General features: G+C 44.4%; 1 long non-coding RNA gene across 3 annotated transcripts in view; it reads right to left on the minus strand.

Annotated features, from left to right (window-relative positions):
- The window catches only part of LOC112207528 (uncharacterized), a 160,926-nt gene that overhangs the window by 113,634 nt on the left and 21,840 nt on the right, over positions 1-25,452 (minus strand). For all 3 annotated transcript variants that reach the window (XR_010155946.1, XR_010155945.1, XR_010155947.1), the window contains exon 3: positions 612-734. This is a non-coding gene — a long non-coding RNA (uncharacterized LOC112207528). The remainder of the gene's footprint in view (positions 1-611; positions 735-25,452) is intronic.

Raw genomic sequence — 25,452 nt, forward strand, 5'->3', positions numbered from 1 at the left:
GTTAAAAGACAAAGACAGTTCATGATACGGTTTGGCTGCATGTCCCCACCCAAGTCTCATCTTGAATTGTCCTCCCATAATTCTCCTGTGTTGTGGGAGGGACCTGGTGGGAGATAATTGGAATCATGGGGGTGGTTCCCCCATACTGTTCTCCTGGTGGTGAATAAATCTCACGAGATCTGACGGTTTTATCAGGGGGTTCCACTTTTGCATCATCCTCATTTTTCTGTGGCCACTGCCATGTAAGAAGTGCCTTTCACCTCCCACCATGATTCTGAGACCTCTTCAGTCATGTGAAACTGTAAGTCTAATTAAACCTCTTTTTCTTCCCAGTCTGGGGTATGTCTTTATTGGCAGTGTGAAAATGGACTAATACAGTGCACCAATAGGGAAAACATATTTGTAAGATATTTGGCCAAAAAAGCATTGATATACAGATCATTAAAATCAAAATTGGCCAGACGTGGTGGCTCATGCCTGTAATCCCAGCACTTTGGGAAGCTGAGGTGGGTGGATCACCTGAGGTCGGGAGTTCGAGACCAGTCTGACCAACATGGAGAAACCCTGTCTCTACTAAAAATACAAAATTAGCCAGGCGTGGTGGTGCTTACCTGTAATCCCAGCTACTCAGGAGGCTGAGGCAGGAGAATCGCTTGAACCCGGGAGGTAGAAGTTGCGGTGAGCCATGATCATGCCATTGCACTCCCACCTAGGCAACAAGTGCAAAACTCCGTCTAAAAAAAAAAAATAGCATTTACAAGTCAGCAAGGAGTAACCAAAGACCCAACAGACATATGGGCCAGGAGCAATTCACAGAGGGGGAGACCTGAAGGGCTGGGAAACACAAGGCACGCATTCAGCTGCACAGCAAAATCCAGGAACAATATCAGAAAGTGCGATAACAAATATTGATGAAGATGAGTGAAGACGGATGTGCGCACTGCTGGCGAGGGGCATTGTGAGGTCTCCAGCCCCAAGGTCATCTGGCTGTGCTTCCTAGGAAGAAAGGGCTGAAAATAGACCTGTCCCAAGACTCCAAGCCTCACCAGGCTACGTGCAGGTCTTGGACCAGAACATCAGCATCACCTTGGGGTGGGGATTGCAGGGGGTTCACACATCCTCTGCTCACCAGAAATGCAGAATTCTAGATTCATCTGGAAGATATTGTTGAAGAGAAAAGCAACTTTCAGGAGAGTATGTATGGACTGCTATTTGTATAAAATTGCAAAAACAGACCAAAGAACACTATCCATTCTTCATGGACATGCACACTAGGTATTAAACATGGATGGGAAGACACATATTGACTTCAGAATAGTGGGGAGGGAGGCGGTAACTGGACTAGAAAAGGGACATATAACTCGAGGGTCAGCATGAACATTATGGCTGAATCCGTAGTTTTCTTCCCTTAAACTCTGGGGCAAATGCATCCAAAAGCTACCACGTTTGAATTTTAACTGGGAGGTACATGAAAGTTTGATATCATTATCCTCTACATAGTCCTGTGTGTTTGTAATGTTGAGGCATATTTTTTCAACACTTGACACAGCATGAAAGGAAGCTTGCCTACATGGTAACAATGGTTATCTTTAGGTAGCAGAATTCAAGACTGCTTCTTTTTCTTTTTTTCCTACTTGTATGTTATCTCTATTTCCCTGTGTGAGGATTTATGACTGTTGTGATGAAAAGGCTAGTATTCTAACTCCCTGCATCATAAGCACACACCGTGTCCTGGTTGGAACGATGGGGAGGAGGGAGCGTGTCTGTTCACCCGGCCAGCCCTAGGCAACTCTGCAGAGAAAGATACAGGCACTTCCCCTCTGCAGCCAAAGAGTTAAGAAGGCTTGATGTGAAATAAATCATTCCAGGGGAGCTAAATCCCAGCCTTATCTAATTGTGTATCCTGAGGCTGATTAATTTAAACTCAAAAATAAAATAAACATCATCCTTAAATAGGGATTAAATACTCAGCGGGGTCCTTAGTTGAACAAACTGACATACATTTTATGGTATGGATTCAAGGGGCCTGGGGTGGGGCGAGGGGTATCTGTGGGGATGCTCGCTGAGCTAAGGAGAGAAAATCGCCAGAGCTCCTGGATTCCGGAGTACATTCACCTTTAGCTTCTTCTCTGGATACCCACAGAAAACCAAAGATCCACCCTGTGGCAGGATCTTCACACAGGAGGTGGGCTTGTGCCCTGTGTCCCTGAGGGAGAAGGGATTAGTGGAGGGAGTGGGTGAAGAGTTTGGAGGAAGCCCCTGATGTTCTTAGAAAACAGTAGGAAAGAGATTGCCTTGCCTGGGCATTGTTCCCAAATAGGAGACAAGAGCATGAACTAAAAACAGAGACTCTCAGCTCCCTCCATGGTTCCTGAATTCAGAAGGGAACCCAGGGAAGTGGGGCAAGTAAAAAATTGAGTGGGCTATCTGACATGTGCCTGGAGGGACCCATGAACCTGAGTCAGGCATGAGAGTGGGCAGCTGGTGGATTCTTCCAGGCCTGCAGCACAAAGCCAGGTGGATGTCCCAAGAACAAGCCATGTCTGCAGAGGCCTCTACTGCATCCCTGCCTCATGGGCACAATGTCACAGAACAGAATTACATCATTTGGGAGACCATGTACAGTGTGAGTGTCATAATGGAGCTGGACCCAGAAGGTCCCAGACCCAGGTCCAGTTATGTCTCTGCTATAGTCAATGTTTGTGTGCCCCTAAAATCCGTGTGTTGAAACCTAACCCCTGATAGGTTAGGTTTGAATTAGGAGGCAAAGACTTTAGGAAGTGAATTCATCATGAAAGCAAAGACCCCATGAATGGGATAAGTGGCCTTGTAAAAGGGAGCCAAGGGAGCTTGTTCTCCTTCCACCATGTGAGGAGACAGCTAGGAGGTGCCCTCTATAAGGAACAGGCCCTCAACAGACACCCAATCTGCCACTACCTCGACCTTCCACTTGACAGCATCCAGACCTATGAGACATAAATTTCTGCTGCTTATAAGCCCCCTAGGCTAAGGTATTTTGTTACGGCAGCCCAAATGGAATGAGACAGCCTCTGAGCATCTTGAGCAACTCACTTATCTGCTGAACTCTCTACAGATTTAACTGTGATGAAATCCCTTCAACAGATGTATATTGAACACCTACTTTGTATAAGGACACACTGTGTTATTGGATAGAGTATAAAACAAGTCACGGTTCCCCAGAGGTAGGCACTGCCATAGCTGAACAGCAAACCCAAGTTGCTGTGGCCAGTGGGGGAAGGGGTGGGTGTCAGAGAAGAAGAGAACGTGCTAGAGTCCATGTCTGCAGCAATATTGGAACGTCTAATGGATGGTTCTCAAAGTGGTGACTTCTCATCTTCCTACAAAAACTCATAGTTGTCCCTGTGTAAAGTCTTCCCAGAAGTGCAGAGCGGTTGATAATATGCAGATCAGAAAAGAGGAGAGGACAGAGAGAGCACATTCTTGGCATCAGCAGCCACGGACTTCTTGGAGGAAGGAAAGCAATTCTCCTGGATCCGTGGGTAGCAGATAAACATACAGAAATACATTTGTTAGCTATTTGGTTCATGGACTTTGAACATTTGCAGATCGAGAGGCTGAGAATCTTCTCCAACCAGATGATAGGGGGCTTGGAAGTACAGAAAGGGATGAAAGGAGGGGGAAAACAGAGCAATGAGAAGGGAGCTCTCAGCATGACCAACACAGAGACCTGGGTCTCTGCTACCAACAATAAGAGCTAATATATAATGATTGCAGGTCTGCAAACAGCAGGCTTTCCATGTCACATGTGGCAAGCTCTGAAGACAACCCTGTGTGACAGGTATTGTCGGAGGCAGAGAGTTGCTAAATAATCACACACAGATGGTGGAATGCCGGAGAGTTTGGTTTTAATTGGTCATCTTCCTGTTTGCTTTTTATTTGTCGCATCTGTAGTTTGTTCTCTTTTTCCTCTTTCTCTGACTTCTTTTGAATTTGTTGAGTATTTTTATTTCATTTAATCTTCTTTGTTGGCCTTTCACATATAACTATTTTTCCTTGGTTTGGTTTTGAGACTTAGTCATTGCTCTATGGTTTATGATATATCATATTGTTTGGATCTGTGTCCCTACCCAACTCTCATGTGGAAAAGTAATCCCCAATGCCAAACGTGGGTTCTGGAGGGAGGTGATTGGATCATGGAGCCAGTTTCTCATGGTTTAACACCATCCCCACTTGGTACTATATAGCAAGTGAGTTCTCACAAGTTCCAGTTGTTTAATAGTGTGTGGCACCTCCCCCTCTCTCTCTTCCTCCTGCTCCAGTCATATAAGATGTGCCTGCTTCCCCTTGGCCTTCTGTCATGATTGAAAGGTCCCTGAGGCCTCCCCAGTAGCCAAGCAGATGACAGAATCACACTTGTACAGCCTGCAGAACCATGAGCCAATTAAATCTCTTTTCTTCATAAATTACCCAGTCTCAGACTTCTTTTTTTGAGATGTAGTCTTGCTCTGTCACCCAGGCTGCAGTGCAGTGGTGCCATCTCGGCTCACTGCAACCTCCACCTCCCTGGTTCAAGTGATTCTGCTGCCTCAGCCTCCCAAGTAGCTTAGCTGGGACTACAGGCATATGCCACCATGCCCAGCTAATTTTTTTGTATTTTTAGTAGAGACAGGGTTTCACCATGTTTGCCAAGACGTTCTTGATCTCTTGACCTCGTGATCCGCCTGCCTCCGCCTCCCAAAGTGCTGGGATTACAGGCGTGAGACACTGCACCCAGCACCAGTCTCAGACATTTCTTTATAGCAGTGCAAGAGCAGACTAATACAGTATATGTATTCAACTTAGCATTGGCTGCCGTCAACATTATACCACTTCACATAGAGGATAAGAACCTTAAAGCAGTACCCATTCATTTCCCTCCTTTTGGGTTTTGTGTTATTGTTTTCATGCATTTTGCTTCTATATGTGCTGTAAACTCACATTAATTTGTTATCATTTTTTTGCCTTAAACAGTCAATTATCTTTTAAAAATGCTTTTTAATACTGTGTTTTTGCTCACATATTTGACGTCTTTGGTGCTCTACATTCTTTTGTGTAGATCTGGACTTCCATCTGGTTTCACTTTCCCTCTGACTGAAGGATTTCCTTTAATATTCCTTGTAGTGAGGACTGGCTGGTAATGAATTCTTCAAGCTTTTCAATGTCTGAACGTCTTTATTTCACTATCATCTTTGAAAGATATTTTTGCTGGGTGTAGAATTCTAGACTGACAATCATTTTATCCTTAAGTATTTTATAGAAGTTACTGCACTATCCTCTGGTTTGCATTGTTTCTGTTCTTTTCTCTTTTTTTTTTTTTTTTTTTTTGAGACAGAGTCTCACTCTGTCACCCAGGAAGGGGTGCAGTGGCATGATTTCAGCTCACTGAAACCTTTACCTCCTGGGTTCAAGCAATCCTCCCACCTCAGCCTTCCAAGTAGCTGGGACTACAGGTATGCGCCACCACACCCAGCTAATTTTTACATTTTATGTAGAGGCCAGGTTTTGCCATGTTGCCCAGGCTGGTCTTGAACACCTGGGCTCAAGTGATCATCCTGCCTTGGTCTCCCAAAGTGCTGGGATAACAGGTGTGCATCACCAAGCCTGGCCTTGCTTTGTTTCTAACCAGATGTCTGCCTTTTTTTTTTTTTTTTTGAGACAGAGTCTCGCTCTGTCGCCCAGGCATGATCTCAGCTCACCGCAACCTCCGCCTCCCAGGTTCAAGTGATTTTTCCCTCCTCAGCCTCCTGATTAGCTGGGGTTACAGATGCGCACCACCACGCCCTGCTAATTTTTGTATTTTCAGTAGAGACAGGGTTTCACCATGTTGGCCAGGCTGGTCTTGAACTCCTGGGCTCAAGTGATCATCCTGCCTCAGTCTCCCGAAGTGCTGGAATTACAGGTGTGAGCCACCACGCTCAGCCCATTTTCATCTTTGTTCCTCTCTGTATAATGCCCTTTTCCCTTTGGTAACTTTTCATATTTTCTCGTTGTCACTGGTTTGGGGCAATTTGATTATGATGTGCTTCAGTGTGTCATCCTCATGTCTGTTGTGCTAGGGGTTCATAGGTTCTTAGATCTCTGGGTTTATGGTTTTTATCAAATTTAAAATTTTTCAGCCACAGTTTTTTCAAATATTTTTTCTTATACTACTCCCCACTTCTTCAGGAACTCCAATTACACATATATTAGTCCTGTTGGTGCTGATTTTCTGTTCAATTTTTTCCATTTTTTTCTCCATGTTCCATTTTTGATAGTTTCTACTGCTACATCTTCCAGTTGACTAATCCTTCTTTGTATAATATCTATTCTATTTTAAATGCCATTTAGTATATTTTTCATCTCAGACATTGTATTTTTCATCTCTAGAAGTTCAAGCTGGGTCTTCCATGTCTCTACTTCCATGTTCTAGCTTCCCTTTACCTTCTTGTTGTGGAATGTTATCATTATAATAACTGTTTTAATATCATTGCCTACTAATTCCATCTTATGTGCCATTTCTGTATCTATTGATAAAATTTTCTTCTCATTATTGAGACATTTCCTTTCTTTTCACATGTCTGGTAATTTTCAGCTGGATGGCAGACAACGTGAAATTTATCTTATTGTGCATTGGATATTGTTGGGTTCCTGTAAATATTATTGAGCTATGTTCTAGGATGCAGTTAAATTATCTGAAAATATTTTGGTTCTTTCAGGGTTTTCTTTGAGGTCTTGTTAAGTAGGACCTTAGCAGCCTTGGCCTAGATCTAATCTTCCACACTACTGAGGCAAATTCTTTTCTGAGTGTTCCATCCAATGGTCTGGGAAGTATAAGATTTGTCCACTGTTGCTGGTGGGAACACCAAATATGCCTGGTTCTGTGGGAGGTTCGAGCGTTGTTCTTTCTGTTTACTTAAGGTGTTTTTGTTTTCCCCCAGACTTGGGTAGTTTACACACATACATGTTCTGATCAGTATTTAGCTGAAGACTCTGGAGCTTTTCTGTTTTGTGACTTTGTCCTTTTCATACCCTGAATACTCTGCCCTGCAGAGTTTATCTGAGCTTCTTTGGTCTCCCTGGACTCCCAGTTTCATCTCACCTCAGGACCATCAACAGGCTCAGCCTGGTTTCTCCCTCCCTGAGCTGTGGCCTAGAAACGGTTTCCACTCCCTGATTCCCTTCTGGTCACCACACCTGGGCAGTCCAGAGTCACGAGAAACCCTAGGCCATGTGGCAGAATGCCCACTGTCCCCACTTCACCACACTGTACTCTCTCCATCCAGTGCTAGCTGCAGCCAGGCTGTCTAACAGTCCAGAATGCTAGCCAGAGACCAAGCTTTCTGCAGTGCTTTGGCTGGGGAACACAGATAAGAATGGCTAAGCAGTGCTCCAGAAGCCAGCAGATGCCATCAATCAGTTTTACATCCGCCAGGCACTGAGAATCTTTGGACACCAGAAGTGTCCTCTGTTGCCAGAGCTGAACTCTCAAGTGAAGACTCCAGAAGGCCCTGAAATGAGGGCAGTCTTCCATCATTGCCAGTCTGTGGCCACGAGGACACAGTCTCTTTCCATGGCTGGTGAGATGTCCAGCACTCCTGGGGCTCTGGAAAGCCCCTTTTCAACTTTAGGCCTTAGCTGAGCTCTCCATTTACCTCAGGCCAGGCAGTGCACATTATGGGGGACACCGCTGGATGTTGGATGAGGATGGCACTTGGCATGTGAGCTAGGATTGAGAGCCCACCGCTCTCTTCCTCAGCCAGGCGGTGGCCAGTTACCATCTCTGGCTTCTGTCCGCTTACCAGCCTCCTCTGCTACAATTGCATTTCTGGCAGACAGTGGATCAGGGAAGCACCAGCAGTTGAGAACCATGTGGATAACCACTACTGGCCAAGCATTCCCAATCTGACGGCAGAACAGGAGTACAGCGGAGCTGAGGTGAACTTGACAGGGAATTTTGAGACCATGAAGGAAGCCAACACTTCCAACTCATCACAACCTGCTTCTCTCGTAGATTTATTGTAGACCAACTCAACCATCTCCATGTCAACAAGAAATGGCCCTCAATCTAAGCCATCACCCTTGGATTTAGATCATGGGGCTGTCCTGTCTTTAGTATGGAACCGAAAAGCTTTAATTTCTACAAAAATGTAAGGTTTTGGGCCACAGCCTTATTAAAACAAACAAATATGAGCATAGAGAACTACAGATGGAATATCTGGGGCCCTAAACAAACTGCTACTTGAAAGTATAATCACTGTCTTTTGTTTGTTTCTTTAGCCTGGTAGAAGAATATCAGAAATTTCCCTGGTCATAGAGAATATAAAACATAGTTTGAACAAAAGCAGCAATAAAGCTACAAACTATTTTTTGGTGTATTTGCTTAAGTAAGACATAGCTGATCAGGGCTTTATCATGTAACGTTAGTTTGCTTAGCTTTCATTAAGTTTGTTAAACTTGAATTGTGAATAAACATACGGCTGATTCATATTGCAATTAAACTGCATATTGACATAAACTGTACATTAAAAGTTGCTGCACATTGTCATCCAAAATAATACTTAAGTAAAACCAAAAATGCAATAAACCAATGTCAAGGAACCTACCCTAAAATAAAAATACAGTTAACATGGAATTGCAAAACTAGAATGGGAGAAATATTTACCCATAAAATCTTGTTTGGAACATTGATATAACACTAGAAAAGATTTTTTCTAAATAACTACAATGTTCAACTGTGACTGTGCATCTGTGAAGACCAGGCATTTTGAATCATTGCCCTGTGGTGTGTGGCAGTACAATTTTACAGAAATGCACCACAATAATTAATAAAATTCTCTAATGGGAAAATTTTAATAAGTATTTACACTATATTTATATTATTAATATATTGATGCTACTATTTCACAAAATAAAAAGCTATAATACAGTTTTAAAAGCAAATAATAACCTTACATTTCTAAATAAAGAAAAAATATAAATTTTGTGAAATATGGCTAAGAGTAATTGATAAAATGAAAATTAGTGCATAAATTATATTATAGTTTAATAGAGGCTGAAAAAATGGATCAAAATTTTAATGAGCCCTTTTTGCCTGCTCTAAACTTAATCTTATAGGTGAACATTATAATATATATAGGGTACCTACTAGCTATCTAATTTACTGTTTACACAATGTATAAATCATAGCCTATTGTTCTTAATATTTGAACCTAAAATAACACACAAACTACAAGAGAACAAAATAAGGAAGAAACTTATGGAAACAGTGACATTATCAAGATGGTGGAATAGGGGGTCCCTACTTTTATATTCCCCTGCAGGAATCAAAACTAGTCAGCCATCCATCAACCAAAGTAACTTTATGAGAGAGCCAGGCACAGTGGCTCATGACAGTAATCTCCTCCATTCAGGAGCCTAAGGCAGGAGGACTGCTTCAGGCCAGGAGTTCAAGAACAGTCTGGGCAATATAGTGAGCTTTGGGATAGAGGGCATTACGAAACCTTGCTAAAACCCAAGACCAAGAAGAGTCATTTTGAGAAGGCAGGCCCTTTGGTTAATAAGATGTTGTATTGCTCTCTCCCTCTCCCTCTCCCTCTCCCCACGGTCTCCCTCTCCCTCTCCCCATGGTCTCCCTCTCCCTCTCTTTCCATGGTCTCCCTCTGATGCCGAGCCAAAGCTGGACTGTACTGCCACCATCTCGGCTCACTGCAACCTCCCTGCCTGATTCTCCTGCCTCAGCCTACACAGTGCCTGAGATTGCAGGCGCGCACTGCCATGCCTGACTGGTTTTTGTATTTTTTTGGTGGAGATGGGGTTTCGCTGTGTTGGCCAGGCTGGTCTCCAGCTCCTAACTGCAAGTGATCTGCCAGCCTTGGCCTCCCGATGTGCCAGGATTGCAGACGGAGTCTCGTTCACTCAGTGCTCACTGTTGCCCAGGCTGGAGTGCAGTAGCGTGATCTCTGCTCACTACAACCTCCACCTCCCAGCTACCTGCCTTGGCCTCCCAAAGTGCCAAGATTGCAGCCTCTGCCCAGCCGCCACCCTGTCTGGGAAGTGAGGAGCGTCTCTGCCTGGCCGCCCATTGTCTGGGATGTGAGGAGCCCCTCTGCCTGGCTGACCAGTCTGGGAAGTGAGGAGCACCTCTTCCCGGCTGCCATCCTGTCTAGGAAGTGAAGAGCTCTCTGCCCGGCCACCCATCATCTGGGATGTGGGGAGTGCCTCTGCCCCGCCACCCCTTCTGGGATGTGAGGAGTGCCTCTGCCTGGCCGCGACCCCGTCTGGGAAGTGAGGAGCGCCTCTGCCCGGCCACCCCGTCTGAGAAGTGAGGAGCCCCTCTGCCTGGCAGCCGCTCCGTCTGAGGAGTGAGGAGCCCCTCCACCCGGCAGCTGCCCCCTTCTGGGAAGTGAGGAGCCCCTCCGCCTGGCAGCTGCCCCATCTGGGAGGAGAGGAGCATCTCTACCCGGCAGCCGCCCCGTCCGGGAGGAGGGGGCAGCCCCGCCCGGCCAGCCACCCAGTCCAGGAGGGAGGTGGGGGGCAGCCCCCACCCGGCCAGCCGCCCAGTCCGGGAGGGAGGTGGGGGGCAGCCCCCGCCCGGCCAGCTACCCCATCCAGGAGGGAGGTGGGGTGCAGCCCCCGCCCGGCCAGCCACCCCATCCGGGAGGGAGGTGGGGGGCAGCCCCCGCCTGGCCAGCCGCCCCGTCTGGGAGGGAGGTGGGGGGCAGCCCCCGCCCAGCTGGCGCTGCCCTGTCCAGGAGGTGGGGGGCGCCTCTGCCTGGCCGCCCCTTCTAGGAAGTGAGGAGCCCCTCTGCCCGGCCACCACCCCGTCTGGAAGGTGTACCCAACAGCTCATTGAGAGCAGGCCATGATGATGATGGCAGTTTTCTTGAGTAGAGGGGGGGATATGTGGGGAGGGGATGGAGAGGTCGGATTGTTGCTGTGTCTGTGTAGAGGGAAGTAGACATAGGAGACTCCATTTTGTTCTGTACTAAGAAAAATTCTTCTGCCTTGGGATGCTGTTAATCTATAACCTTACCCCCAACCCCATGCTCTCTGAAACATGTTCTGTGTCTACTCAGGGTTAAATGGATTAAGGGCGGTGCAAGATGTGCTTTGTTAAACAGATGCTTGAAGACAGCATGCTCATTAAGAGTCATCACCACTCCCTAATCTGAAGTACCCAGGGACACAAACACTGCGGAAGGCTGCAGGGTCCTCTGCCTAGGAAAACCAGAGACCCTTGTTCACTTGTTTATCTGCTGACCTTCCCTCCAATATTGTCCTGTGACCCTGCCAAATCCCCCTCTGCAAGAAACACCCAAGAATGATCAATAAATACTAAAAAATAAAAATAAAAAAATAAAATTCAAGAGGGGGAAGATTAAAAAAAAGGAACCCTGTCTCTACTAAAAATTAAAAAAATAATAAGATGTCGTATTATCCAAAGCAATCTGTAAGTTAACTCAAATCCCTATCATAATCCCTGTCCCACTTTTTATAGTAATAGAAAATGCAAGCCTACAATGTAGGCTGAATGGCCAAACCAATCATGAAGAATAAGAAAAAAGCTGGGGACATCATACTTGTGACCCACACAAAACAGCTCAAAAGTCACTGTTTGAAGATAACCTGGGGACATCCTGCTAGGTACTCAGTGGGAGCCACACTCACCCACACATCTGCTATTAGGCCCAGCATACAGCAGAACACTGCCCTAGTGCCTGCTCCACAGAACAAATCCCTGAAGACAATCCAGCCTACCCAAAAACATGACAGAACTCACAACCACACGTGCTCCTGGTAACAAGCCCACTAAAGGTAAAACCCACTCCAGATTCGGCAGCCACCTTGTGACCCAGCTGCAAGCCTTTTTACTGCAAACCCAGTAAAGATTTCATCAGCCTTGAGACCCAATAGATTAAGATCTTTGCCTACTAAAGCCAGTTTATAAAAATGAAAAGAGGTGTTTGCTCCTTCAAATGCACAAACACCAATGCGAGCCTATATTATGCCCATTCTAATGGTTCTATTTTAACATAGAACCGGAAGTCCTACATAGAATAACTAAGTCCTACATCAAATAAGCAAGAAAATCTAAAAGATCCAAATTGAAAAGAAGAAAAAAAGTCAGTGTTTGTAGATGACATAATTTTATATGTAAAAAACATAAATAGTACATTTAAATAGTGCATTTAAACTAATAAATGCACTCAGTAAAGAAGCAGAATATACAATTAACATACAAATATCAGTTTTGTTTCTATATACTAGCAACAAACCAGTAAAAAAGAAAAAATGCCATTTACAATAGCAACAAAATAATAGATTTCTTAGTAATAAATTTAACCAATGTGGTGAAAGATTTTTACAATAAAAAATAAAAGATATTGATAAAAAATTAAAGAAGATATAAATAAATGTAAATATATTACATGTTTATGGATTAGAAGAATATGGTCTAAGTGCCATATTATCCAAAGCAATCTGGAGATTAATTCAACTTCCTATCAAAATTCCTGTGCCACTTTTTACAGTAATAGAAAATAAAGTCTACAATATATATAAAACTATAAGAAATATTGAATGGCCAAAGAAATCATGAGGAATAAAACGAAATCTGGGGACATTATACTTTGTTATTTAAAACTACATTTCAAGACTCAGTAAACATAATAGAATGGTATGTTTATAGGAACAAACACAAAAACCAATGGAACAGAATACAGAGCCCAGAAGTAAATCTATGCACCTAAAGTTAATCTTTGACAAGGGCACTATGAATACACAATACAAAAAGTGTAGCCTTTTCAATACTTGGTGCTGGGAAAACTGGATACTCGGAAGCACAATAATAAAATTTGATCATATTTCTTATGCCAGACACAAAAATTGACTTAAAATAAAGACTTAAATTTAATACATAAATCCTTGAAATAAAATCTTTAAAAAAGCATATGAAAAGCCTCCATGATACTGGTCTTGGCAATGATTTTTTAAATATGATATCAAAAGTATAGCAATAAAACCAAACATAAAGTTGTACTGTGTCAAACTATTGTGCACAGCAAAAGATAAGAAAACCTTTAAGATGGGATAAAATATTTGCAAACCATATATGATAAGAGGTTAGTGTTCAAAATATAGCAGAAACTAATACAAATCAGAAGCAAAATACTAATAATACCCAATTAAAAAATAGGCAAAAGACTAAATATTTTTAGCAAACATATTCAAATGGCCAACAGTTGTGTAGAAAGATGCTAAACATTACCATTCATCAGAAAATTGCAAATCAAAATCATGAGACAGCCCTTTACAGCAGTTAGAATGGCTAATATCAAAAAGAAGAAATATGGCAAGTGTTAACAAGGTTGTGGCGAAATATTTCCGTACAGTCTTAATGAGTTGTAAACTGGAAGAGTCATTATGAAGATTAGCATGGAGGTTATTTTAAAAAAAAGAACTATTGTACAATCCAGGAATTCCACTTCTGTCTATAAAAAAAATAAAATCAGTGTCTCAAAGAGATGTCTGCACCCCTGTATTCAATGCAGCATTATTCACAACTGTCAAGGATTTTTTTTAAAAGATTTATCTGTAGATGCTGAATGGATAAGGAAAACGTGATATAAATAGACAACCGAATATTATTCACCCATAAAAAGGAATGAAATTCTGCTATTTCAACAACATGAATGGAACCGGGTACATTATGCTAAGCAAAATAAGCCGGGCACAGAAAGACAGGCACTGTATGTTCTCACTTAAATGGAAAATTTAAAAAGGCTGAACTCATGGAAGCAGAGAGTACAATGGTAATGACCAGGTCTGGAGGTAGAAAAAATGATAAGGTGTTCAAAGAGTACAAACTTTCAGTTATAAGATAAGTAAGTTTTGGGGATCTAATGTATAGCTTTAAAATGCAGTTAATAACTGTGTTTTGTATGCTTAAAATTTGCTACAATAGTAGGAGACCTCAAGTGCTCTCACTGCAAAAAACATAACCATGTGAGATGACATGAATGTTCAACTTAATTGTATTAAACATTTTACAATATATATCTATCAAATTATTAGAATGTACACAATACATAATTATGCAATTTCTATTGTTCAAAAAAATTAATGTTATATACACATGCATATATACACATAAGTGTGTATATGCACATATATAAAACATATATATCAATTACATATGTTATGTGTATACTTGTGTGTGTATACATATATACACATACATATCAATGACACAATCCTAGTACGCTTCAAACTAAACAAGAGAAAATTATAAAATGATAACTATTTAAAAATCAGGAAACAAATGGGAATTTAATACATGCTCAGCAATGTTCTAAGTTCCTCAATGGCAAAGTACATGTTTTAAACGTAGAAAGTAGTTACGTTAAACCATATTACAGTTTAGGAATTATGGCACAGGGTGTTTACAGTATTAGCCTCAATACATATCAAAAACCTTAAAATTTTGAAGTAAAATAACATTAGGTTTTATTATATGGGGCAGATGATGCTTCGTGTTCTGATAAAATTATTGAGTATGAATTTCTGTAGAATCACATTTGAAACCTTCATAGGATATGAAATTATACAGCAGAAAACATACGACATCTGGATGTGGTGTTTCTGGGATTTCTAAACCAAATCCCAATATCTCCACTACTCTCACACGTTTTAGACAAGACTTAAAATGGAAAATAGAAAATGTTCAACATAGAGTTCCTTAAAAATCACGGAAGGCCCCATGTCCTCAAAAGAAATAAAAGAGCAAGCAGCCAGGTCCTCCAGTCCCTTGTAAGCCATACAAAGGGCTTTGATTTTCCTTGTAACCTAGAAGAATAATCGTTGAAGGGGAAGTCCAGTCCTAGAGAATTGAAGAGCATGGGGCAGAAGATGTCTGTCTCTATATGAGAGCAAGAGAAAGAAACCAGGGCTTCTCAGAAACGATTTCCATTGGAGCATAGATTCGCAAACCACACTTTAAGATCTGGCTTTCTCCTTGACCTTTGGACATCTCATCTGTGTCATCTGCTTTACTCACTCCCACCTATTTGGATGTTTGGCTACTATCTCCTGTCTCCTCACACTCTGGGGCTTTTTCTTTCTCTCAATGTAGGTGATCAGGTTTAGCTTAGAAAGCAGCCAAGGACTCTGTATTAGAAAAAGTAATATGACTTCTGCTGTGATTTTCCAATTACTACTTAGTACTGTGCTCAGTGGAAATAACAGAACATTATAAAGGAGTCTAAAAATTTAATACCAAATACTGTTTCTTCAGAGAAACGTTATGATATTTAAAAACTTTTCTAAATTTGTGGGTCCTTAGCTCCACAACCCTGTGCTGCTTAATCAAAACTTGGTGGTGGTTGGCTGGGCATTCTGGCTCACACATCTGATCCCAGCACTTTGAGAGGCCAAGGCAGGCAAATCACTTAAGCCCAGGAGTTTGAGGCCAGCCTGGGCAACACGGCAAGACCTAATCTATGGAGTGGGGGTGGGAGAGGGGGAAAGGTGGTGGTAATGTGATTATAAAGTGTGGGCAACCATATTTTGTGCCTCTAAATTTGTGGAGTTATCAGTAATCTAAAATTAAGGATACAGATCAGCTGAAGAAAGAAAAACATTTATGTCGAGATGAAACCTCTTCGTGGGAGTCTGCAGCTGCAATACCCCAGGCAGCAGCATCCCACCTCTTCCGCCTGGCTGCAGCCCCACTAGGAGCCAGGCTCCAGCTGGGGCGCTGCGGCAGGTACTGGACCCCGAAGGTGCAGGCGTGGGTTTCCTGCCATCCTGGGGTGACTTCCCGCTCTCTGGATGCCCAGGCAATTCATTCATTAAGAGCCGCTGCAACCGTCCAAGCTGGGGGCAGGGGCAGCATGTCCCACATACACAGCCAAGACCTCCGCTCCAGAACCTGTGGGCTGCTTTCCCCGGGGGAAGGACATTGCCTTCACCAGCCACGATGAAATCCGTCCTTGTGAACTTTGGCACCGACTTCATGTAAACTCCAGTCCCAAGGACAAGAAAGAGACCCAGGCCTCACCCCATGGACACGCTCGGTGCCACAGCTCCCGCCAGACGGATGGGCGCACTCTACAAATCTCGGGCCCACCGCACCAAGGAGACAGAAAGAAGCCAGCGAAGGGGTGGCCTGCCCCTCCACAGCTGTGGGTATTTCTAGTCAGTTGGGACGAGAGACTGAGAAAAGAAATAAGACACAGAGACAAAGTATAGAGAAACAACAGTGGGCCCAGGAGACCGGCACTCAGCACACCAAGGACCTGCACAGGCACCAGCCTCTGAGTTCCCTCAGTTATTACTGATTATTATTTTCATTATTTCAGCAAAAATGAATGTAGTAGGAGAGCAGGGTGATAATAAGCAGAAGGTCAGCAAAAAACATGTGAGAAAAAGAATCTATGTCATAATTAAGTTCAAGGGAAGATAGTATGCCCGGATGTGCACGTAGGCCAGATTTATGTTTCTCCCAAACATCTCAGTGGAGTAAAGAATAACAAGGCAGCATTACTGCAAACACGTCTCACCTCCCCCCATAGGGCGGTTTTTCTCCTATCTCAGAATTCAACAAATGTACAATCGGGTTTTATACCAAGACATTCAGTCCCCAGGGGCAGGCACGAGACAGTGGACTTCCTCTATCTCAACTGCAAGAGGCTTTCCTCTTTTACGAATCCACCTCAGCACAGACCCTTTACGGGTGTCGGGCTGGGGGACAGTCAGGTCTTTCTCATCCCACGAGGCCATATTTCAGACTATCACATGGGGAGAAACCTTGGACAATACCCCGCTTTCAAGGGCAGAGGTCCCTGCGGCTTTCAACAGTGCATTGTGCCCCTGGTTTATTGAGACTAAAGAAAGGCGATGACTTTGACCAAGTACACTGCTTGTAAATATTTTGTTAACAAGGCACGTCCTGCACAGCCCTAGGTCCCTTAAACGTTGATTCCATACAACACATGTTTTTGTGAGCTTCAGGTTGGGTCAAAGTGGCTGGGGCAAAGCTACAAATTAAAAACATCTCAGCAAAGCAATTATTTAAAGTACAGGTCTTTTTCAAAATGGAGTCTCTTATGTCTTCCCTTTCTACATAGAACAGTAACAGTCTGATCTCTCTTTCTTTTCCCTACAGCCAGCAAAGGAAGGGTCCTATGAAACGCACCCACAAAGCAACCAACCAATCCAAGGAAAAACACATCTCAGGGCTCCGTTGGTTTTCCCTCATGGGGGGCCCTGAACCCCTGTTCTAGCCCGGCCCAAGCACCTTCCACCCCACCCCCGCCTGCTCAAAGGGTCCCTGTCTACCTGAGCAGAGCCTCCCTCTCCAAGGCTCTGTCTTTCTCGTTCCACAGCTCTACAACTCCCTCACACTCTCCATTTCTTTACTTCCCCCTCCACCTCTCGTTCCTCTCTCTCCCTCTCCTTCCTCCCTCTCTCTCTCTACTTCCCCCTCCACCTCTCGCTCTTCTCTCTCTCTCTGTTTCTATCTCTCCATCCCGATCTCCCTAGCTCTCTTTCAAGCTGTGTCTTGGAAACTGGAAAGGAGAGCGAAGACACGAGGCTGCTTTTCCACGCTTCTCTGGAGGTTTCTGTGTCCCTACAGGGCTCGGGAAACAAACAGTCAACATGGTCACGCTTTTGAGGGCTGGAGACACGTGAGCAACAAGCCCCCTTGCAGAAGGCAAACGAACGTGGAACCCGAAACCACCTTTCAGTCGTCCTGAGTGTGACTCCTGTGTGGACAGGACTATCCACCTCGCGCTCTGTTGCAGGCTCAACGTGGGGATGTCATCTGTGAACCATGTGGATGAATAAAGGACAATCACCCGAGTCTCGGCTCATTGCTCTCTGGGTAATTCACTCATTCCCTGGGAGACGAAATTCGTCTGAGTTGCTCAGGGATGAAGTGACCCAGGCTGGTGATCCTGAGGGCTGGTGAGCGCCCTGCAGGCCGACGTGGCTGTGGGCTGTGCCCTTAGCCTGCACTGGACACCCAACAATTCCCCGGAGTGTGAGGTCCTGCTGGTTCTGGAGGCAGAAGACCGCTTTTCTCTCTGCCTTCCTTTCTCTCTCTCTTGCTCCCTCCCTCCCTCTTTCCCTTCTTCAGTTCCTCCCTCCCTCCCTCCTTCTATCCCTTCATCCCTTCCAAGGTCCCTCTGTCTATCCGTTCCTTCTTCCCTCCATTGCTCCCTCCCTCTCTGTCTCCCTTCCTCTCCCCATCTCTGCCTGAGTTCCTTCCTGCGTAGAAAGGGCACCACCCTGGTTTGCGAGGAGTCTCGGGTCTGCATTTAGCTATCAGGCGCTCCACAGTGATGGCCAGGAAGCTGGCGGGGCACGGATAGGCGAGTGACGGTGGGGCAGGGAAGCAGAGGTGGCCAGACGCTGTCCGGCCGCTGTCCGGGCCAGTGTTTCCTGGGATGGAGGTCTCCGCCCACCCCAATGAAGAAAGCAGGTGGGTGGGGGAGGAAGGGATGAGAACTCCGCCTGGGCTGGTTGAAAACCTAGGCTGCTGTCTGCAAACCCACGCATAAGCAGTAGACAGTTCACATCCCAGTACCTGGGCGGGCTCTGGGATCCCCGAGATGCTCAGGAAAGAATGACAGCCCTCCTCTGCATGGAGATTCTCGCAGGACCTCGAACTCAGGGATCCTAGACAGGTCAGCTGGAAGGGAAGACACGCCTCTCCATACCAAGCCTGAGGTTCACTGCGAAAGAGACGCCGCGGCCCTGCCCCCACCCCGCCCCAACCTGCTCCTCCAGTGTTCTTCCTGGCTGAGGAGTGGTTCCAGCAAAGCGGGCTCTTCCATGTCCTTCAGCTCCCCCAGTGGCGCCGGATCTAGGAAAGGTTGTGCCTTTTGCTGAAACTCTGGGGTCTACAGGAGCTCATTTAACAGGCTGGGGGTGAGTGCAGACGAGCGCCTCAGCTCCTGGAGCGGTTGGGAGGCGCCTGGATGGATGGCATCTGTGCTTGACGTGGAGGCCTTCGGGATCACTAGCTCCGGAAGTGGAGGTGCCCCGTCTTCGGGTTCCCACGAAGCCCTGGCGACCTGGGACGCCAGCCCCACCACGGACTTCGGTGGGACGTGGGTGGCGCAAGCAGACCTTGTCTCTGTGACTCAGCTTGAGGGGGCCCAAGCTGTCCCACTGAGCACGGACCCAGCAGACCTTCATGCTGCGGGTCCTGGTCTTCCTGTCATTTGTTGGGGTGCGGAGGCCACCAGGGAGTCTGAGGGTGGGAGAGCCCCAGTTCCAGAGGAGCCAGGGCAGTGAACAAAAAGCCCCACATACCCGGGCAGGTTGGGAGAGTCCTTCTGCCTGTGCAGCCTGGCTGGGCTGGAGCAGAGGATGGCCCTTGCTGCCTTGCTCACGAAAGCCCCCTGTGGGAGAGCTCCAGGCACGCAGGGCATGTGGGGTGCGGGAAGCACCGTTCCCCATGCCCCGGTGTGGGTGAACTCTATAGAGGAGGGAGGAGGGTGACAGCCACCAGGGGTGCTAATTAGTAACCACAGTGGCCTCAAAGAACTCAAATGAAAGGAAGACTTGCACGTCTCTCACTTTAAGTCCAGAGCTAGAAATGATTAAGCTTAGTGAAGATGTAGAATTTTCATAGCTAGAGAGAAGTCAACACTTGGCTTCAAAACTTCAAGGGATGGGCTGACTCTCTTTGAGGACCACTGCAGCTGGTGACTTTAAGTTACAGCCAATGCTCATTGACCACTCTGAAAATCTCAGGGCCTTTAAGAATTATGCAAAATCTATTCTTTCTGTGCTGTAGAAATGGAATGTCACTGTCTGGGTGACAGCACATCTGCTAATAGCATGGTTTACTGAATATTTTAATCCCACTATTGAGACCTACTGCTCAGAAAAAAAAAAAAAAAACGATTCCTTTAAAAAGATTTTTGCTTGGCCAGGCATAGAGGCTCACACCTGTAATCCCTGCACTTTGGGAGGTCAAGGATCACCTGAGGTCAGGAGTTCGAGATGAGCCTGGCAAAATGGTGAAACCCCATCTCTACTAAAAATACAAAAAAAAATTTGCCAGGCATGGTGGTGGTACCTGTAATTTCAGCTACTCAGGAGGCTGAGGCAGAAGAATGGCTTGAACCCTGGAGGCAGAGGTTGCAGTGAGTCGAGACTGCACCACTGCACTCCAGCCTGGGCAACAAGAGTGAAACTACATCAAAAAAAAAAAATAAAAATAAAAAATAAAAATAAAAAAGAAAAAAAAGAAAAGAAAAAAGGAAAAAAGATTGCTGCTTATTGACAATTCACCTAGCTACCCAGAAGCTTAGATGGAGATGCACTTGGAAATTAATGTTATTTTCATGGCTGCTAATACAATATTTACCTTCAGCCTGTGGATCAAGGAGTGGTTTTGACTTTCAAGTGTTTTTATTAATTAATAATTGCATTTTGTAAAGGTATAGCTATCATAGATAGTGATTTCTTTGATGAATCTGGATAAACTGAATTGAAAACCTTTTGGAAAGGATTCACCATTAATCCTTTCATGATATTTGAACCTCCTCCCGTGAATCACAAATGTCTTTAATAGCAATCCTTAAATGCCATTAAGGACATTTGTGATTGATGGGAGGAGCTTGAAATATCAACATTAACAGGAGTTTGGAAGAAGTTGATTTCAGCCCTCATGGATGACTTTGAGGGCTGAGGATGTCAGTGGAGAAGTCCCTGCAGATGTGGTAGAAATCACAAGACAACTAGAATTAGAATTAGGGCCTTAAGGTGAGATGAAACTGCTGTAAACTCATGATGAAACTTCAACAAATGGGGAGTTGCTTCTTATGGACGAGGAAAGAAAATATTTTCTTGAGATGGAATCTAATCTAGGTGGAGATGCTATAAACATTGTTGAAATGACAACAAAGGATTTAGAATATTCCATAAACCTAGTTGATAAAGCAGCAGCAGGGTTTGAGAGGTTTTACTCCAATTTTGAAATAAGTTCTACTGGAGATAAAATGCTGTCAACAGCATCACATGCTACAGGGAAGTATTTTGTGAAAGGAACAAACTTCATAGTTTTAAGAAATTGACACAGGCACCCAACCTTCGGCAGCCCCCACACTGATGAGTCAGCAGCCATCAATATAGACGCAAGACCCTCACCAGCAAAAAGATTATGACTTGCTAAGACTCAGATATTCATTAGTATTTTTTTAGCACTGAGGTATTTTAAGTTATGTACACAGTTTTTTAGACATGCTATTGCTAATTAATAATTATTAAATACTCATTAGACTAAGATATAGTTTAAGCATAACTTTTATAAGCACTGGGAAACAAAATGTTTATGTGACTAACTAGATTGTAACATTTGCCTTATTGCAGTGGTCTGGAACCAAACCCACACTATCTCTGAGGTGTGCTTGTAGGTTTTTGGTTGTAACTTTTGCCTTACTGCAGTGCTCTGGAACCAAACCCAGACTACCTCTGAGGTGTGCTTGTAGGTTTTTGGTTGTAACTTTTGCCTTACTGCAGTGCTCTGGAACCAAACCCAGACTACCTCTGAGGTGTGCTTGTAGGTTTTTGGTTGTAATATTTGCCTTATTGGAGTGGTCTGGAACCAAACCCATACTATCTCTGAGGTGTGCTTGTAGGCTTTTGCTTGTAACATTTGCCTTATTGTAGTTGTCTGGAACCAAACCCACAATATCTCTGAGTATGCTTGTAGGTTTTGGTTGTTCTTTGTTTTGAGATGTGGTTTCACTCTGTCGCCCAGGCCAGAGTGCAGTGGAATGATCATAGCTCACTGCAGCCTCAAACTGCTGGGTCAAGTGATTTTTCTGCCACAGCCTCCTGAGTAGCTGGGACTACAAGCATGCAGCACTATGCCTGGCTATTTTTTTAATACCTTTTTTTTGTAGAGATGGGGTCTCATTATGTTGCCCAGCTGGTATTGAACTCCGGGGCTCAAGCAATCCAGCCACTTCAGCCTCCCAAAGTGCAGCCATTACAGGCTTCAGCCACTGCACCCAGCTTGTCTGCAGTTCTTAAAACAAAAATGGCCAGGCACAGTGTCTGACGCCTGTAATCCCAGCAATTTGAGAGGCCAAGGCAGGTGGATCATGAGGTCAGGAGTTCGAGACCAGCCTGGCCAAGATGGTGAACCAAGTCTGTACTAAAGATACAAAAATTAGCCGGGCACAGTGGCAGCCACCTGTAGTCCCAGCTACTCAGGAGGCTGAGGCAGAAAAATCGCTTGAACCCAGGAGGCAGAAGTTGCAGTAAGCCGAGATCATGCCACTGCACTCCCGCCTGGTGACAGAGCAAGACTCCATCAAAAGAAAATAATAATTTAAAAGATTAAAAGTTGATAGATTTTTACAAATGTATATATCTACCATTATAGTATCATACAGAATGGTTTTACTGCTGTAAAGATTCTCTGTGCTCTGTGTATCCATCTCTTCCTTCCCCTTGGTCCATGGCAACTACTGATCTTTCTACTGTTCCCATGGTTTCACCGTTTCCAGAACGTCATATAATTGGAATTGAACAGTACGTAGACTTTTTGGATTGGCTTCTTCTTTTAGCAATATGCATTTAAGTTTCCTCCATGTATTTTTTTGTGGCATGATAGATCATCTCCTGTTAGCAGTGAATAATATCCCATTGCCATTATACTTTTGTCAAGACTCAGAAAGTACAATGTGAAGAGTAAACGTGAATGTGCACTGTAAGCTTTGAGTGATACTGAAGGGTCAAGGTAGGTTCATGGTTGTCACAGGTGTGCTCCTGTGAGGCAGGAAGCTGTAGTGGGGAGGCTGTGTGTGGGGAAAGAGACATATGGGAAGTTTGTACTCTCTGCTCCGTTTAGCTGTGAACCTGCACTTCTCTAAAAAATAAAATTAGTTAAAATTAAAAGCAAAAAATTAGAAAAATTAAAACATTACAATGTGTCATATAGTTTTCATATCACAAGACAGAAAAAGACATAATAAAAGAAACTATAGAAAACAACAAGGATAGGAATAAAACATCAGTGATAGAAGGCAGAAGACAGAAACGTGGAGCCAAGCACATTAATTTACTTTAATCATTAGTTATACTCATTTATACTAATTTAGATTGATTTAACATATTAATTTTGATTAAATGGCATTAAAGGAGGTTTGAGGAATTTGCATGCCACATTCTGGATGAGAGGACTCAATAATATTAACTCTTTAGTTTGCTGTAAATCATTTAAAAATACGCTCAAATTCCAATAAAAATTCCAAGAAAAATATTTTCGAACAAGAACATGTGACTTTAAATCCATATATTGAACACACACACGATGAGAGCCAATATTATAAAATTTACTATAAGATATTTAAGGTTATTATCACTATTCAAAATTAAAGAAATTTGAAATGGCACAAAAATAAACACATTAATGAAAGAGAATTAAAAACACAGAAATTGAGTGTAATTTTATCTAGTAACAGGGTAACATTTTAAATCCACAAAACAGAGGGATTATTCCATTTATGGTACTAAAATACTGGGTAATGATTTGAGAATATAAAATGATAGAATTGAATCATGGTCCCACACATAACATAAAAATTAATTCCAATATTAAATGTAAAAAAAAGAGAGAGAAAAGAAAATTAGATGTGTGTGTGTTTTATGACCTAGAGAATGAATGTCTTCTAGAATTAAAATTTCAAAGAGAAACCATATAAAAAGGAATAAACGTAACGTACCTAAAATGTAAATTCTTAAACATTTCAACACCAGGTAAAAAGCACAAAACACACTTGGGAAATTTTTACAGCAATTATGTTACATTAAAGTTAAAATCCTTATGATATATACAATGTATAAAAGAGTATGATTACTGCTATTATTAATACCATTATGAATACCTGGTTTTCCTGCACACCAGTCCTCTTCTGGTGCCCTGTGGTGAAACAGAGCCCTCCCTCTCTGGTCACAGTGAAGGATACAGCAGGAACCTGTGCCTAAACCCACAGAGGGTGTGAGCCAAGCAGGGACCTCACAGTCCCTCCTGCAATGATGCAGATACCCACTCACGACAGAAATTTGGTCCCTCTCTGGAAAAGTTGTGTAATAATTATTGCAGAAACTTGTTTCTTATGTTCCCAGACACATGGAGGAAGCTGGTCTGGAAGACTGATGTCCACATGCTAACAGAAGCAGTCACTCATAACACACACTGCACACACCACACCATGTGTATACGCACACACACCCCACACACAGACAACACACAAACAGCACACACACCATGTGCACACACATACACACCCCACACACAGACACCACACACTGCACACACAGCATGTGCACACGCACACCCACACTGCACACACACCCCCACACACACCACACCCACTGCACACACACCATGTACACATGCACACACCCCAGACACCACACACACTGCACACACCACACCATGTGCACACACACACCACAGACACCACACACACTACACACACACCATGTGCACATGCACACACACCTCAGACACAACCACCCCCCACACAGACACCACACACTGCACACACCCCACACACCCCACCCACTGCACACACACCATGTGCACATGCACACACCCCATACAGACACCACACAATGCACACATACCATGTGCACACAGACACCACACATACTGCATACACCACACCATGTGCACATGCACACACACCTCACCCAGACACCACACACTGCACACACACCATGTGCACACACACCAGACACCACACACTACACACCATGTGCACATGCACACACCCGACACCACACACACTGCACACACACTATGTGCACACACACCCCACACACAGACACCACCCACACTGCACACATACCATGTGTACACACACCAGACACCACACGCACTGCACACACACCATGTGCACAAGCACACCTCACACACCACACACTGCACACACACAATGTGCACACACACCCCACACACATACACCATACACACTGTACACACACCATGTGCACACACACACACCCCACAGAGACACCACACACACTGCACACACACCATGTGCACAGACACCCCATACACCATACACACCACACACCACACCATGTGCACACGCACACCCCACACAGACACCACACTGCACACACGCCATGTGCACATGCACAACACCCCACATGCAGCTGCCATACACTGCACACACACCATGTACACACGCAGAGACACCACACATCATGTGCGTGCACACACACACCCAACACCACACTGCACACACCCCATGTACACACGCAGAGACACCACACATCATGTGCGTGCACACACACACCCAACACCACACTGCACACCACACACACCACACAACGCACACACACCCGACACCACACTGCACACACCCCACACACACCACACACTGCACACACACCACACACACATGCACACACACC

The sequence above is a fragment of the Pan troglodytes genome, chromosome 23 (genome assembly GCF_028858775.2).
Source record: "Pan troglodytes isolate AG18354 chromosome 23, NHGRI_mPanTro3-v2.0_pri, whole genome shotgun sequence".
NCBI lineage: Eukaryota > Metazoa > Chordata > Mammalia > Primates > Hominidae > Pan > Pan troglodytes.